We start from the raw sequence: 19,097 nt of genomic DNA, 5'->3' as shown, positions 1-19,097 counted from the left end.
ATCCTCGGAATTGTTCCCTTGCCTGATGATTCCGCTTATCTATTACTCTTGTGTCGCAAATGAGTGATGTGACACGCAAGAAGTGTATTTTGGTTCAGAACTTTTACAACATGGCATCAAGGCAGAAATGCAGAAATAGAGCTGTACTATATAATGCTCTATCGTTCATAATTGTTATATTGATGAACTTTTCTATTGTTATTCTTGTGCCTTAAGCCATTTTCACACTGCACTTGCAGTGACAGCAAGTCTTGCCAAATTAAAAAATGTTCTTCCTGCATGGCTGCTACGATAGAACTTCCAAATATGGGCACGGTAGCCACCGGGGTTCCATCGTCTTTCCGTGCTGCAGCACAACCCTTTCACGCTGAGCAAGTGCAGTGTGAATCAGGACTTAAAGCTGCTTCTTAATTGTTTTGATTTGCTCCTAAAATAAAATTTAAGACAAACTCTTCTCACATTATTTTTTTTTCTTCATATATGAAAGTTCCCTGCAGAGTCATTGCATGGAAACAAACAAAATGGTTGAGTTGTTCCTAAGAGCAAAGACAGCAACTGTGCCTTTGCTGCTTGTTGCAGCCAAGTTGAGCACCCATATTTTCCACAATTGGTCCAAGACACTTAACCATCAATCAGTTCTACAAGAATAATTAATTGACCCTTTGGCCTTCCCATGTCTGGACCGTTGCAGCTACAGAACAATTTTCAAAAGTGTCTGAGTGTGAATGCTCATTTCCTCAATTCTGACAATGACTGAGTGAAATGTCATGACTAGAATTAGACATTAATGGTGCATATAAGTGCCAAAAAAGTCTGGAATTTCCCTTTTAATGTCACTTGTCGTGACCACCGTGGAAAGGTATCCACTTCCAAAGGATTGCCAATGAATCCGTCTAATCTCCCTGTCATAAAACATCATGTCTTCATTTCAATGAGTCTGTTTACTGGGATTTACCACCACGCTAGGGCAAGTTCGTCACTCTTGAATGCGATCTAAGGTATCAGTCAAAATAGCACTGGGTAAGCACCAGTTGACACGAGAGGATAAGAGACATCAGGGTTGTCCCTGGGGGGGGGGTCCGGTTTCAGGCTTGCAAGATCGGGGCTGCCAACCTGACAGGCCCACCTGCCCAGTGGCCGCAGCCAGCTGGCCAACACCATGATTAACGGCCTGCATAAACGCACTCAGCGGGGCCTCGCACACATTTGTGCATTCACTCACACGTAAAAGTGTTACTTGACGCTAAAGCCTGTTACAGAGTGGAGGCTCACACCCAGGCAGGAATGGCATCCATAACTATTTAGTGCGACAACCCTGCGCTGTTATCACTTTTCAAGCCGAGAGACTGGCTCTTGTCAATAGACACGTTATTCTGAAAGATCAATGGAGCAGATTTATGCACTGTGGAATAAAAAAAAAAAACTGGGGGGAGAGATTACACCCAAACCTGGATTCCATATCTGCCTTGAGCTCTTCACCCTCTGATTCTTCCATAAAAAAGAAAATGACATCATAAAGAGTAAACTGGGCTTGATATCAGACTCCCCAGCTCTAATCCCTTGGAGCTTTTTCACTACCTTTGATTTTCATTTTTCAAGGCCGGCGTTTATTCATCTCATGGCGGAGCGTAAAAACATGCACTGTGAAAACGCTCCATCATTTCTTCCCAGAAGAGCAAGGTCGCTGAATGAATGAAACAGACCTGATGCCTGACTAGCTCTCAGCAGACCTCAAAGTATTCTCTCTTCCGAAACCTACATTATTTTTATACACTCATTTATAGACATAATTGTTTGTGGGGAAATGCTGAACCCATCAATGACAAAATCAAGCTTTAAATGCTGATAACAACTAAAACTACCGTTTACGTAATTTTTTGGTTAGCAGCAGAACTCAATGGGCAACTAGCAATTAACAAGTACTGGTATGTGGAAATTAAGAGTAGTGACTATGAACTTTAGTCATTCTAAACCAGGAATAGGCAACTTAATTCATTTTAAAGACTTTAAACGAACTGTCAACGGTTCTTGTTTACTAGCATTACGGTTGGTATTGTTGAATGTTAAGCCAAGGTACACACTCACTCACATGCTAGACTTTGATTGACTGTTGAAAGTGACTCCATTAACGGTGTTATTATAGCTTAAAGCTGATCAGGTATGGTACATAAAGTGCTTTCATAATGTTGCCCAACCCTGTATTAGACCAATGACAAAATCAAAGTTAAAATGTTTATTAACACCAGTAGCCACTGTTTAGGTGCTTTGGTGTTGTTTTGGTTAGCAAAGGGTAGTTAGTAGTTACCACAAGTGAGAACAATAGAGTTGATGACCTGAAGTGAATGAACCAAGCAACAGTTGGGGCTGTTATGCATGTGCTACTGTTTATTAAGTGTTGCTGTTTTGGTTAGCTAAAGAACCCAACGGGCCAGTTGGTAGTTGACACGTTAACAGTTGATACACTAGTATATATATATATATATATATATATATATATTTGTTAAAATGGCCATCATGACCTAGAACTATTTTTCAGTGCTTTTCAGTGCTTCAGTACTTCTGTTTAGGTTAGCAACTACCCTCAAACAGGAAGTTAGCGGTTCACACGCACTATTAAAGTGACTTCCAGTTTTTGTTTTCCTGAGAGTGATAAAGGGGGCATCTATCTCGGGAGAGGTTAGAATGAGCCGGCATATATTAGAGTAGAGGCCACTATATGAGGAAATTATGTTTTTTTTCAAATTGCAAGAAAGTGGGTATTCACAATCTCTTGCTCCTAGCTACAACACTATTATATGTCTATAAATATTCATATTCACATGCTTTATTTAAGAGTGCAGTCAAATGAACATGCAAGGGAATGTCGGATTCATTCAGGGTCTTCTGTAGGTACGCCTGGACAAAAGATTGCTAAAACTAATGAAAATATTGTAAACAGCTCTCAGAATGACATCCAAAATGTGTTAATTATGTCACTATCAATATAGGAATTCAGGGTGTGCATATTAGTATTCTGTGGAGGGTAGTTGGAAAAAAAATAGGTACTTGGCAATAGTCGTTTTTATCCCTCCCGTGAAACACCTCAGGCCATACCATTGCTCCAAGTCCAATTAATAACTACACCTCATACATATTGCACTACAACATTTTCTAATTGCATTCATCACCAAAACCCTCACTTAAGTTCCCAGAGTATATTTATTATCGCGCTAACTGGGTCTAAATTATTAAACCTTAATGATGTGGGCTCTGAAAATATGTTGTCCTTTATTTTCCCCGCAGAGGATCAATGCTATACATTAGCCGTATAAATTAAGTAATACTTTACCTAGGCATGTTGCCGCTTTCAATATTCCCCTCTCGGTAAAATGTATTCTCACAGTTCACTAGCTTGCGGGCGCCTCTGGGGAAGAGATGATATAGTTTATTCTAATGAAAAAGCTAGCCGCTGCTAATGGTTTAAATGATACATTTGTGCAAGAACAGCAGAGAAAAATACATGCGCGAGATCGGGGAGAAAACAAGATAATTCACCCTCCCACGGGGATATGATGTCATCTGACACATAGAGTATGCCGAGACTCCTGGGAGGCCTCAGATGCAAGGAACACTCTGCGATGATATATGTGGGTCAGTAATAGGAATGGGCAATATACAATAAAGTCCATCACACTTAAAGGTTAATTACAACAGCCACAGTAGTCCTAGCTATTTATGACGAAAGTGGTTGTTATTAATCAACTTTAGAGTGCCTTGTAACATTATAAGGTGTAAAAGGCATAATGGTGTGACACTATGTAATCTCTGTCTTATTTAGGATACTTAAATATGGCCTTTATTCGAATATTATCGCGGGAAAAGTGCCAATTAGCATGGTTAATCCAAATTTTGAATGAGCTGCAATGAAAGACGCGCTGTGTCAGAGTGAGCGATACATTAAGACTGAACCGCCAGCGTAATTTGAAGTAACGGATGTCTTTAATTCGGAATCCTGCGTGTTATTATCTTTCCTGCAGATCTAAATGGAACACAGTGGGAGCAAGCCCTCCCTTTTTTAAGGTAGCCTGAAGATAAACGGAGATTAGGGTGCATTGTCTCATCTCAAGCGCTTCATCCATAACGCCTCTCCTCGGAGTGACTTCAATTAAATTAACAAGCTAAATGCTGGTGCGAGGGGGGGCATTTAGAGGTAAAAACACAGAGGGAGGGTACAAAGGTAAAGCTCGTGACTGATGACACGCCGGTGGTGGAAACACAGAAGACGAAGTGCATCCGAACGGGTAGCCTTGATATTTGCCAGAAAAAGCTCTGTATCTCCCGCTACTAGGATAAATTCCCGCCGATCGCTAATTGTGCGATTCTTCTTGTCTACATCAAGTTCAGCCCGACAGGTTATTTCAGCTTGTTATCGGGAAAACATTTATCCACTTGGAATTATTACTGTGCTAGGGCCTCTGGTGAAAGGCAAACACTAGTGAATCTTGTAGAGTTATGGTCAGGCCTCTCCTCATTAGATGGCCAATCGACTGGCAGAGTGGAGGGGCCCAATCGGCGTCCTTTATTGAGTGTTAAGGCGACACCTACTGACATTAACATCTCTTTGCTTCGTCGTGAGCGGTTCTAGAGAAAATGGCCGCCATAGATCGTGGCGTTGAGGAGAGGCGCGCAAGGTCAGACGGCTGGGAAGATGCTTCACACGCAGGACATTTTCAAGAAAAGAAAAAAAAAACATAAAAGCAGAAAATAGAAGGCAATGCGTCATTTTGATGAGTGTGCACCACACTACACTCTCTTGAGGCACAGAACTCATCGGGATCCCGCCAAAACAAGACAAGCCACCTAATCTCATTCTGTGTGAATGGATTTATCGAGCACTGTTGAGAATAAAACGGCGCCGCAACAAAACTGCGGTGGCTTCCGACGAGCGCTTTTCATTCAGTAGCAATTACAGTCCACACACCTGGCAGCACACGAGACATCCCAATCCCTAACAACGTCGCAGAGGAACTCTCCTCCAAACTACCGTCCTAAATTGGCTCTGTAGCGCCAACCCAATTAGGGCTGAAATATGGTAACTGCAGCGACCATTACGGAGCCGCCGAGATTGCGCCGCGAGAAGTGCACAAGGAGTAGGAGGGGGGTCCGCTTCGGGAGTGATGGGTTGCGCCGACTTGTGCTTACACAGCAGAAAAGGGCACCATGATGAGGGGATAGCAGATAGGCAAAAAAGGAATGACAAACACTCCTAGATAAATATCCTGTGGCCATATATTAAAGGAAGGACAAGAATTATTACGTTTCCAGCTGAGGACTACAATTTCATATCCTTGATGTCAACTCTGGATCTTGCAAAGTTGTTTCATGCTAAAACACTGCTGGTGCTGAATTTCAAAAAATGCATTGTTCATATTTCATTACTTTGAAAAGTAGTTGCAGCCTCTGCTAAACTGCAATATGAATGGGTGAGAATTGCTGCGTAAATCATGACAATACAGCAATATTTTGTATAATCGTGATACATTGATTACTATGATAAACAATATAAAGGAAGAAAACATATCTTCTTGGAAATGAATCCTACCTAATGTAAAGACTGCCTTTATTTTAACCACAATGAGGAAATGAAGCAGCAAAGGACATGGCAGCAACTTAAAAGAAAAATAGCAAAAATGACAAAATTTACGTACATTCAGGTAAAGACAGGAGACGTGTGTAAATACTATATATGCACATGTGCTCGGCAAACTATTTGAATAAATGTTATTGAGAGAGAAGTAAATGCGAACGGTAGAGAGAATAGTCAGCAGCATTGTAGGTAGTAAAAAATAGTAGTAGGCTTTATAATAGTCTATCTATGCGGACATATAAGCAGCTGAGAACACCATCAATAATAACTACCAGCAGAGGATTTACAACTATTCATGCTGCAAATTTCATTAACGTCGTCCAAACTATTTAAGGGTGTCAACATTTGGTAAACAAAATTACGACCATCATCTAAGCTATGCTTTTCAGGAAACAAAATTAACGTAGCTATGAGTAGTGGCACATTCAAATAAAAGTTAAAAACACAACGTAGTACACGTGCATTCAGGTTGTACCCCACCTACTGCCCTAAGCCAACTGGAATAGGCTCCAGCGCCCCCCACGACCCTTGTGAGGACTAAGCGGTTAAGAAAATGGATGGATGGATGGATATATATATTTAATCACACTAGTGGGACCACAGAACTAGGGGAGGAATTAGAGCACAGAAATAATTTCAAGTGGATAAATGTTTTTTGATAACAAGCTGAAACCCATTTGGACGCCAAATGTGTCCAATAATGCACAGACAACAATTGTGTATTAACGAGAACTTTATTCACCAAACAAGGTGCACCAACATCATAACACTTGTGTGACTTATGACATTGGCATCAGTGTCGTAATACTTTTAGCGGGCTCTTTGTAGAGAAATATTACTGCAGGACACCCACTAATTAAATTTAAATAAATTAAATTATAATTATTAAAATAATTAAATTTAAATAAATTAAATTATAATTATTAAAATAATTAAATTTAAAAAAATTAAAGTTATATTAATAATCATTTGTTTTTATATGTTTCCATGGTGGGCCATCAAAAAGTCTTTATGAAAAGCCGAAAAAAAAAGCGCAAAAAAAAAGGTTGGGCACTGTTGTAGTCGACTGAAAAAAATCTCATTCATGTCATCAACAAATTGCCGTCAACTGGACTTTCAACACATTAGCATCGACTAAAAAAATTCTTTGTCACGCGGGCCCAAGTTTGAGCATCAGCATAAGAATAGCCAATAAATTACAAAAAATAAATAAATGTCCAATAAACGGTTTACAATATAAATACTGTAAGTATGGTTTTACTGCTGTGCTAGTGTAGATTTACTATAAACTACGGTGCGTTCCGGCTTACCTACAAATTCGGGTTACGGCATCATTGTCGAAATGGAACTGTCATAAACTGAGGACACCCTGTATATATGTAAACCGTAAATAGAGATACAGTATGTACATGTATTAATTGATGGTTCAGATATACAGTGCTGACAGTACACGGATATTATGTTTAAGTCCTTCCTTGCTACCAAAGGATATTCGAGCAAACCTGCAAAACAAACTGCCACTCCTCGCTCTCTCTCTCTCTCTCTCCCTTCCTGGAGAGGCAGCAATGGCTTACATGTGTTCCTGACAGCAGGGTAACTAATGTCCCCCGTGCCAGCAAAGGATTCTGATTTGATATAAGCATTCAAAGCTGTCTGCCTTGAGATATGGCGTCTGTCACCCTCCGCTACGATTGATTCCCCCTCGGCCTTAAATGCAGCGCTTGCAATGCAAGCCAAGGACATTCGCCTGCCTGGTCAAGTAATGACAATCGTCTTTAAGAAATAATGGCCCCAACGTCGCGTTTGAAAAGTTGCCGGGCCGCATCCAATAATGAATTCCTGCTGGATGACACATTGATGTATTCCTATTCTTCAGATGGGACACTGTAGCTGCAGTTTAATTGACAAGAAATGAATTCAGGAGGTTGGGGAGGGAAGGCAGGGAGGAGGTGGCGGGCGGGTGGAAGTAGGTAAGGGGACTAAATTCTGTGTGATCAGCAAGGTTTCAAACAATCATTGGCCAAGTGAAGTCTCCGCCATATCTATAAGTCACCATGTTTTATAGGCCATTACGATCTCCAGAGAAGGGCCGCGTGGAGACCGCGGCTTTTTGTCGAAATTAAAATGTCAGAGTGGAAGAAATAGAACAAAACAGGGAATCTGCAATTAATTACCCGGCCATAAAAATTCAATAATCAGTAGGCGATGTTGTTTGGCTGCGCAGCAGTAGTCCAGATCACGGCGAACTGGAATAGAATACATTCATCTCGGCAAATTACATTTCTAATGTACAAGGGGATGGCGCGGAGAGGGAAGGACCTCAGGTACACAAGCTGTAATTTATTACACAAAGTGAGCATTAAAACAGAAAAACAATGCAAACATCCAAATACAAGAAACAACACATGGATCATTCTATAACATACGGTCCATGTGTTTTACCTTGAATCCACTCTCAAATGTGCCAGTAGGCTGAAGGTAATTGCCCTTAATGATTTTCAGAATCACACACGTCATCAGCGTACGCCGATGGGTATTCAATAGTTTAAGTGTTGTTAATGTTAGGGAAGCGACCGTGTAATGTTCACTGAAGCCTTTGACAAATGAAGCGGCGGGTAGTCCGTACGGCAAAAGGGGAAGAAGCATTCCGACTGGACACAAATATATGGAGAGAAATTGCTCCCTGGATAATGAGGATGTCCAAATGGTAAATGTAGTCCATTAAAATATGATCTCATTGTTATATTTCACATTGATAGAGAACATCGACTCCTGCTTACCACGATGTACTGCATGATAGCGGACTGTACACAAAGCCTTGATCACTGTCCTGCTGTGTTCTGATCTAATGCAGGTAGTGAAAACGACTTTGTTGTTAAACAAGGGATTATCCATGCATTAAATAACATTATATGTGGGTTTGCAGGTTATCTTCCATGAATAACTTTGACAGACAGTATAGTCAAATGACAAATACCTTTCTTCCTGTGTCGCTGTTCTGGGTCATTGTAATGTGGTGGCCACGTGGGCCTGCCAATTTTCCACCTAGAAGTATCAGAGACAGTGTTGAGAATGCAAGCGATGTATTCCTGTGGGAATTTCACAATTGCATGACAAGAATGCGAAGTTCAACACCTGACACTAAATCCCTCCCCCAATAGTGGCCGTCAGACAAATATTTTACGTTTAGCATCGAATGCTGCCAAAGAAATTGTCACGCATGTAATTGTCAGGCACCGGTGGATATACCTCGGATTATCTGTTACGATTTATGTGTCTTGTAGACTAGACTCGTGTCAACAAGGGAGTAACTAAAATGATACAAAACATATTGAGAAATTTGTAGACTGAAACTTATTCAAGGAGTGATAGATGATTGAACACAAAGTGCAGTGTAACTTTGTGCATAGTTTTTTTTTCCTTTTGGTATTTTGCTTGACAAGCACAGATAGAATAGGATATTTTGCGCCATTGTGGGATGGAACGCAGCTGAATCCCAGTCAATCGAAGCGGCTCCCCTCATTCTCATTAAAAATCAGAGCAGTGGAAGCACGCATTGCGGAAGCAGAAGTTCACTCTTTGGGGTCCGTGCATAAGATTGGCGTACGCAAAGTGCGTTTAATCGGAGACCACCTTGCACTCCCGACAGTGCGTGTGTCCATGTGTGTGGTCCCAAACACGGAAGACAAGACCTAAAGACACGCCTGTTTTTACGCTGAGTACAGTCAAGAATTTACGCCATTGATCAGAATTGTACTAATAAATGCCAATTTATTTCTTTTAACACCACAATGTAATTGCTATTTCATGATCAATGAATGGCCACTGTATTTAGCAGACAGTTATTATTTTCTCATTATAAAAAAATGCAAATATAGATGAAGTCTACGCTTTTGCCAAATCCAAACAATCATAATTTGGATAGCCAGCCACCCCCTTCATATACCACAGATTTTAAGATTTTAATATAAGTATCATACATGTTATGTGTTGGAAAATGTACTAAAATGTGTGTCTTTTGTCCATGGCCCACTCTTCCATATGGATATAAATTTAGATATGTGTATGTGTGTGTGTGTGTGTGTGTGTGTTTTTTTGCTTACACTAACGCTAATAAAACAAACTGTTTGGCAGGAGTAATTAAATACAAACCTGATCTTTGCTTCTTTGTTCAGGCATCTTTACAACGTTCATTGCGTCAAGGTGACAGAAGGGCATGGACGGCGGTGTTTAGGACATCTTGTAGACACGAGCCTCCCCCAGCACGCAGGGTGATCTGAAGGGGAAGGAGGAGTGTTTTTTAATTTAAGGAATGCGGCGGCGCCATATTTCACTCTCTCCTGTTGTCTCACATTATCTTGGTAAACATCCCAGGAACTAATATGATATATTTTCGAGGCGGCAGTGTTTCATCCTGCTCCCGGTGTGATTGATGAACGACGGCGGGATGAAACCGGGACAGAGATTTATAGCGCTCTGGTGCGCGGAATATGTATGATTATCAGCTGTGTGGCGAAGGCGGCTCAGTTTGAGTGATAGGCACATGGACAGAAATCTACTAAATGACTCCATTCCCCCTGAGAAGTCACAGGAGGAGTTTTATTTCATGCCGTCCCTCATTTGGGCCCTCTCGGAGAGTGTGTACTGCGAGATGAGCCCGTGACTAAAACCCTAAAACCTAAATCACGTCACATGAATGGGGTTATGCATTTCATGCACCCCCTGCTTTGGCGCAATCTTTCCTCTTACACAAGACGACCATTTTGAGACTATTGGAGGAAAAATAAAACAACTCTCCATCATCAGACACTGTCTTTGTCCACAGCACCGAAACGAGATTTTAAGTGCATACTGTAAATGTTTACATTTTTCCCTCAAAATAAAAAACATATCAGTACAGTGAATGCTCATTATTTTGAATATGTTAAAATCAGATCAAATAAAATATTATATACTGTATATTTTCTGACACTATTCCGTATACAGTATTGTAAACTAATAATTTGCACTTGACACTACCTTACAATCCTTACAGCTAGCAGTTACCAGCTAATCGGATGTTAACTTCCAACACTATTAATAATGACCTGAGGCCTCATGTACTAAGACTTGCATGACTTTCATACTAAAACACGCCTTACATCCATGTCCAGAAAACGTCGCACGTATAAAAAAATCCAGATGTACTGATGAGATAAATCTGTGCGTACTACAAATCCAAGCACATTCCTTTCATACATCTCAATCAATGTGGTAATGAGTACCAGACTCCTCCCTCTCCACGCTCGCACATAAATATGCATATTAGTATAAACAAGCCTTGCGGGTGAGAATGATTATGATGCATGATAAGATAATCACATTATAAAGCATGAGACACAAATGGAAAAAAAGACAATGTGAGCTGGAGACACTTGTAAACAAAGTAGAGGCCCGAAAAACAGATTTTTGGCAGGCTGTCTTCGGAAGTCAATAACAACCTCGGTGATGAAAGTGCCGTTGGAGTATCAAGGTCGTCGCCCACGGCCATCGCCGGCTGAATGGGCATCAAATTGTGGTGGTGGAGGCTTTAAGTTAAATTTAATACAATAATATAAGACAACCCTCCGCCGCCGCTGATACCGGATAAATTATGTGTTTGAGGAGCATCAATCTGATTGTGATCGTGGAGGTTTAAACTTGAAAGACGCGCACAACTCCCCCTCTCCTCGCACGTCCCACTGTGACAATATTTCGTGGCATGTCCGCCGCTTGTTTAAGGGGCATCATTTTGTCATTGACTAATTTGCGATCAGGCACATGTCGTCCACCATACACCGCCACCACAACGGTTACGTCTTCGGCGCAAAGATGCAGTCATACACCGCCCCCTCCCGTGGTGTAAAATGAATCTGATTTCTAAATATATTACATATATTTTTACAGCGATCACCTGGCGAAAAGTCCACCTCTCGCAACTGCCCAGCATCATCTCTACGACTCGCCAACAGCTCCAAAGCAAGAAAAACTTGCGTACGCCAGATAAGGAGTTGCCGTGAAGCACCGCACATTCCCACGCTCATTTCACTCTTGATACAATGAACGTGAGAGTGGAAAGGTGCGTACGCCAAGTTTTTGTGCGTACGGATCCTTCATACATGAGGCCCATGGACCTGTCCCTACATAATTTTGACATGTTCACCATCAACCCCACAAGAAGACTCACCTGACTGTCAAACCTGTGCTGGAATCTTCTTTTTTGCTGCTCTTCACTGTCAAGCTGGTTGGCTATCAGCTAGTCATCAATGCTAGCTACTCCGCTGTTAACATGGTGCCTCAGTCAGAATGAGCAAGGCATCTCTGTGCTGGCGCTATGGAAAATTAAGAAGATAAGTGGGTAAGTGTAAATAGATGTAATGTATTATTTTTTTTTTAGCTAATAGTTAAGTTATGGTCGATAATAAATTGTGTTCTTTATTAATTTTTAGCTCTAAATCAAAAGACTAGCAAGAACACAGAATTTACACAAAATGCACTTTAGCTAAGCAATCTTCTACGAGTAAAGCTGTCACATCTTCATACACATCACATTATTTGATTGTTTGGTCACATTTTAGTGTTTGTTGGAGGTGCACCAACCACTGTCAAATAATGTAAAAAGGAAGTGTGGCTTAAAAAATTTAGGAATGGTCTAAATTCTGATGACTTCTGGTGTAAAGTGAGAGTTGTTTCGGTGTGAAATCTGATGTACAGTAATTCCATCTAACCTCTGATTTACTTTTAATACCTATTGGCATCTTTGAGTGCCTTGAACATCCATCCATCCATTAGTCGTGCCGCCTTGAGCAGTCAGCTCCTAATTGATCGATAGGATGTCACCATAAATCCCAAATCCCATGCACTTTATTGATTCTCGCAGGGCGCTCGCTGCTTCTCTGCATACAAGATTGTCTTGTTCCATCAGCCATGTTTTTCGCCACGCAAAGGCATTATCATGCAAACTGTACGGGTTTCTGCATCGATGAATTACTGACTGGCATGACATGAAAGACACCCCAGAGAGAACTTCGTTTCCTATTCACTTTAATTTACGTTTACACAAGGATCATAAATATCACTAATGCACAGGGATAGCGTGGTCACAGTAATTGTTTTTTTCCTACGGTGGACTCGCTTGCCAATACCGCTAACCAACACTCAATTGTCAAAAATGGAATGGCATAAGATACTTAACAAATGTCAAGTGAAATGCACTGCGGTCGCGTAAAATTTGAATGTCCTTTATTAGCATAACCAAAAGGGTTATCAATTTGTTGCACTCAGTTTGATATAATCAAGCTAGCGGCTTAAAGAGAAACTATGTCTAAATAGTTTGCACTGATCTGAATATATGACTGGATAGCCGATAGTCCATACACGCTCGTGCAAGCTGTTGAAGTCACAGGGCGGCCATCTTGCTCCTCCCATCTCGCGAAATGAGTACTGTATAAACTATACGGTATACGTACAGATTAGACAATTGTAAACATCATTAAGCATGTCATTTATACATGTATTTAAGGCAAGTTGTAAAATGTCTGAAGTCCTCTTGTTTATGTTTAACACATTTAAAACATCATGGATCATGCTGTTTCTACTAAGTACTGTTTCAAATGTTCTCCAATTTCGATACTGTAAATGTATAGGATCGTATGCTGAGAAACAATATGGCGGCCTTGCGGCTTCAAAAGTCTTGGCTTGGCCTATGGGCTATCCAGTCATTTATTCAGATCAGTAGCTGGATGCGAGTTACCTTGCTAGCTTCTTTCAATGACATCTTATAAAATGAAAAATAGTTTTCAACATTTTTAGCTACATTTATTGACAGAAGAAACCAATATACGGCCATGTTCTATTCTTAGCTTCTCTTTAACTAACAAAAATCCCATTTACTGTTTATACATTTCTCAATGAGAAATATCCATTTATTGGACATTACCCATGTATGTAATTAGTATGTTAACTGTTCACGTTTTTAAAGCAAATCTAAAAGCATTCACTTACTGAACACTGAAAAAGCCAATCAAACCACTGTATATGAGCTTGTAGTAAATGAATAGAGAGATCAGATTTTTCTCTAATACTAAGGTATTGAAATTTATAGTGCAACTGTACAACAGTACAACAAACAAGAACAATGAATTTGTAACACTACTCTGAAAAACAACTAGCAGATGGGAAATCACACATGTGAATGAATAAAATGTTATTTTAACATCTATTGTGGCTGGCCAATGGGCATACTATAGAAAAATATTACATTGCTAATAAGTGTACTATTTGGGTGTTATTCCACATTAGGCATTTACAGTCATTGCACGATTATGATCATTGTCAAACAAGAGTTAAAAAAAAAAAAACAGACTTCAGACAGAAGTTAGCTCATATGCACTAGTTCAAATTGGTAAGTACACTTACCAGTCATCATTACCCAATAGGTCAGACACAAATTTTGGAAGAGCCGGGAGGAAAAAGAAAGAAGAAATGTTGACTTGTAGGCAGGAAAAACACAGATGTAACTAATATAATTTCTCATAGATCAGTTCCATTTTGAGTTACAGCTCAACATTTTAGCCAGCAAATATATGCAATTACCTCAACTAAATAGAATGTGCCTATCACAGAAGACATGAATTAGAGTATAACACAGAAAAATAAATCATGTTCTAGACAGTGGCCAAAAGTTTTATGAAAACAACAGTGCAGTTTTGTTCAAGGGAATTCATCTTAAAGTGCAACAAAGCGAATATTCACTTACATACAGTAGGCCTCCAAGCACACGAGAAATGACCCCACCCGTGTCTCCATGTGACTGTGGAGCGTGGCCAAGCATAAGGCCCACAAATTTGAACAATGAGAGAGCCTGTTGTCAAATAATTCTAATTCAATAAAGATCTCACATGGTATCAACAAGGCCTTCCGGCACTTGTTAATGCAATTGTTCTGGTGAGATGATGAAGCTGCAGCAAATCATGTTGAAAGTTGGGTGACAGGTTGCAAGAACTCACAGATGCTGGTGGAAGACCGAAACAGTAAAAAACTTTGAGGAAGATTTATTTTTTAAAGACGTGTTTACTGTCGAAGGCCAGGAATCGGAATTCGAATGAAGGACAAGGACGAGCGTATACTGTAAAATCGAACTTTGTGGTGTTGTAAAATGTATCAACCAAATGTTCATAATATCTACATTGTAATATTATCTTTTGACAAAAACATAATAAAATTGTGTAAATATTACACAATTGATTCATCCAATAAATAAACAGCAATATTTGAGTATGAGTACAATTTACTTAGAATTATTTTTAAATATTTACACAATTAATAGACACAGCTCATATAACTAAAAATCCTAAGTACATTTTACTCCAAATGGGAGCCTGTTTGAATGCGCATGCTCACTGGCCAAGTCACACAAGCGTCAACTGCTTCAAACAGAACACTCATCTTGCCTGAACACAGTAGACTGTCAGACAAGTTGGGTGACAGATGTTTGGACCTACTCTTCTGCAGGCAGTAGTCGTTGGTCAGGTAAGTGCAACTAATCATTGACTTGGTTATAAATGTCTGCATTTACCCTGCATGACCAACATTTCAGTTCCTGGATGCGCCTAATTACCAAAAGGCGCCAAAACGATCGAGCCAGCCATCTTATTACCTGTGTCACCACATTTTTAGCTATCATGTCACCACCCAGTTTACCTAAGGAAATGAGGATAAACAAAGACAAAATTCCACTGACAGCTAAACGTTGTCCTGCCAGCCAGATGGCTGCTGTAGCTAGATAGACTAAGTAGTTAAATTATCCAGTGTGTGTGTTTGTGTGAGCTAGCGCTAACGCACAAGCGTCAACTGCTTCAAACAGAAAACTCATCTTGCCTGAACACAGTAGACTGTCAGATAAGTCGGGTGACAGATGTTTGGACCTACTCTAACGCTAGCGCTAATGCTAGTCTTGCTTTTTGTTGACTATCTCTTGTTAATCTGTCCACCTGTCAAGCTTGCTAATGTTGTTAACTTGCCAGTGAGGCAGTTTGACTATGTTGATTTTAATTTGTTTGATATACTAATATTCGGATATCACTGAAGTGTTTGATGTTTGAGCTGTATGGTGAAGCCCATAAATGATTTTAACAAACATGGTGATCTGTTTTCTATTAACTATTACGCATAATCATCTTTAAGTAAACTTGATGTGGTGCATACGTCCGCACTAGGTTTGGGGTCAGTTAAATTTTTCGATTACAATTACAGTACGTTGAGATTGTATGCATGTCAATTACAATTATAAAGTCAATGATCTAAATGCAAGTAAAATTTATTAACAATTATATTGCAATATTTTTTCCAAACATTGAGTTATTATATTTAAAATTGTAATTACTAATAATTTCTACTATTTCTAATAATTAGAATTGAACATTTTCACACCAGTCAATCACGGTCACTACCCTGCTTGTACTCAGATTGTCCTTGTTCCTTTAAGGGTTGGAGTGCACTTCACTCACATCTATCTCAATATCATCCTGAAACTGTGCCCTTAGAGCAAACTGTTTTTTTTTGTGCTTTGTTTGTGATATGTGTGATTCCTGTCCAGATTCTGGTCCAGATTGGAACTGTACACACCAAAGCTCATTGCCATGATGAAGACCAAGGGAGGTACCATGGGAGCCAAGCTGAGGCCTCTCCTGAGCAAACTGAGTCAGGTGTGCTCGGTTAAATTTTTTTCAAGGAGACACCATTACTCTCAACACAGTACTCCATATGTACAGTATGCATTCATAGCAAATACTGTTGCACATTATCTTATCTTTGAATGTCCATAGCATATCACCTTATAGAACCAAACATCATTCAACAAACCAGTGTTTTTCAGTCTGAACTTAATATATTAACACAACATGTACCGCAGTGGTAGCAATGGTGATGTCATGTAATGCAGGTCAATGGGGCCCAGATTAAAGTATCCAAAAGACACATAAGGAAACCACCCGATATTACCATACTGCTCGGTACATACTTTTTGCTTTGTAAAAATAACATTGGAACCATGTTTTTAGCCTAATTTGAGCCTGTTTTTGAAGGCAAAATTTTAAAGTCTAGGCAATCCACTAAGGTTCAAAAAGTTCTAATCATAGTAATAGTAATAGTATTTTATGTTGGGACTTCAAGACATTTGGTTCACAATCGACAAGCAATATGGTGATATCTGGTGGTTTCATTATGTCTTGACTAACATTATATGACATCATCACTGCTAGCATTAAGGTAGGCGCTATGTAATATGGTGAGATCAGATGGAAAAACACTGTGGCTATTTGAATGGCTATAGCATACCACCTGACCAAATAGAACCAAACACCATTCAAAGTGACATATCCCTTTAACTTCCAATGGCCTTGTATGTTCTTTTATTCCACTTATAGCTCTGCAAATCGTTTTTCTTCTCAAGTCTATCAATTCATAAAACCATGAATTAAGTATTTTAATACAATATCTCTTTAAAAATTCATACAAAATATAATTTTACAAGCCATTTACTTACTGTTTTCTTGAAATTTACTGTTCACATGAATTAAAGTATTTTCTTAAATTTATGAAAGACCTGACTTTTTGCACTTTAAAACAATTCTGAATTTTTTTAAAATTTATATTTACAATGAATTAGATCATAAAAATAATTTCATCTCATCCTTGCTGATGTCAATGTTTTAACACTATCAAGTGTTAAATACTTAGGTAATTATAACACGTTACTTTCATGAATTAACAACCTAAATAATTTAACCAGGCAGTTACTGCGTTCGCAAAATTTAATTTGGAATTCAATGTTTGTGGAGTTTTTGTCATGTCATTGATATTAAAAAAATAATAATGTTCCATAATTAATCAATATCATATTAAGTTGATTGAATTTATTTAAATCTAAACTGAATCAAACTGAACTCTTGTGAATCAATATTGAATTGATTGAGAATATTGGAATCAATACCCAGCCCTAGCACATACTGTAAGTATTGTGTATTGTGACAATTATTAATCTGAACCTAAGCACTGATGCAAGACGTAAAGCAGTTATCCGCGCTCTCATACTGTACCTTGGAGAGAAGGAAGAGGACCTTTTCGAAGATTGTTGGGTAAAGCATGATTTTATTGCACACAAGCTCATTTGAAATTAGTCTAAATGATTGAAACAGTTTTATTTGTTTTTTGTTGTTTATTGCATGTAGCAGGATAACCGCAGTGGTGCAGCTGAGCAAACCCTCGATGTCCTGGTGGTCCATGGGGCTGAGGGAGACAATCCAGTTGATGTGTCCATCCTACTAGAAGGACAGAATATACTAACAACGTGGCAACACCGCTAAAGCCTGCATGCAACCTGGCCTACCCCACTGCACTGTGCTACACTTTTGAGGCATTTATAAACATTTCCTCTAGCTTGATACAGTCAAGATCTCCTCCAAAATGGTGAAGTTGCTGTCGTGAAAGCAACACGACACGCACACACAGTAACTCATCCTCTTGTGTTCATTTAGTTTTTCCCTTTTCAACACCTGTTTGTCTTGGTCTTGCATAGACATGCGTTATACTATAAAACCTATAGTGCACAGGTTCAGCATCCAGAGCCACTGTTCAATTGTTGCAATTGCTCTGTTTCACACTGATGGCACACAAACATCCCACACAATGCACACACTTGCACACACACTTGCATATTGGTAGCACACAAATATTCGTGCCCACACAATATCACTGACTGTTGACACACCTCACTTTTCACACAGACACTCATACACACGTCTCCTATGAAAAGTTAAACAGTGTTACTTGAAATGCCTAATTTTGAGGCACTGGTTTGTTAAATTTTCAGTGTTAATGTTTTAGAACCAAACAATCTACCAAACTCTCAAAATAAGATTGCACAAATTAAGTCATTTGTGTTTTAAAGATACAGAAGGTATGTTGTTGTTTTTTTGTTTTTGTTTTTTAAATATACATGCCATATTGACGTATGCCAGGGATTGATGCATAACATTTTGAATAAACAATTGCAGTGAAAAGGTGACTATATATATCGTAACATTTATTTAAATACATTTAGTAACAAGTGCTTAGATATATTGGGTTAAGAGTTCAGTGTAATTAAGTAAAGTCAAATAGAAAAATGTATACAATTACTTATTTGTTTCATATTGGTAATCATTTCATGGTTTTAAGATTTACTTAATTGGCAATGGCTATAACCTAATTACAATGACTAAATCTTACTACATTACAAGTAAGAAGTTTTCTAATTACGTTTAGTAAGAATTACTTAATATAGTACCACATGTAATCATTAGTTGCATGTAAATGTTACTTAATTATTTTGTGTGTGATATACTTAATATTAAAGCAGTGAAACATACTTAATCAAAGTGAGTGCAAATACTTGCGAGAATTTTTTTAAGTA

General features: G+C 39.1%; 1 long non-coding RNA gene across 2 annotated transcripts in view; it reads right to left on the bottom strand.

Moving 5' to 3' along the window:
• LOC144061384 (uncharacterized) overlaps positions 1-19,097 on the bottom strand; it is a 57,421-nt gene that overhangs the window by 5,676 nt on the left and 32,648 nt on the right. The window contains exons 4-8 of one of the 2 annotated variants that reach the window (XR_013296172.1): positions 11,832-11,976; positions 9,779-9,902; positions 8,604-8,671; positions 8,407-8,471; positions 8,010-8,277 (exon numbers count right to left, since the gene is read on the bottom strand). This is a non-coding gene — a long non-coding RNA (uncharacterized LOC144061384). Of the gene's footprint in view, positions 1-8,009; positions 8,278-8,406; positions 8,472-8,603; positions 8,672-9,778; positions 9,903-11,831; positions 11,977-19,097 lie in introns of those variants that run through there. The other variant, XR_013296173.1, reaches the window with a different exon arrangement.

Source organism: Vanacampus margaritifer, chromosome 12 (assembly GCF_051991255.1).
Source record: "Vanacampus margaritifer isolate UIUO_Vmar chromosome 12, RoL_Vmar_1.0, whole genome shotgun sequence".
NCBI classification, from domain to species: Eukaryota; Metazoa; Chordata; class Actinopteri; order Syngnathiformes; family Syngnathidae; genus Vanacampus; species Vanacampus margaritifer.
This window is presented reverse-complemented; position numbering and strand designations above follow the sequence as displayed.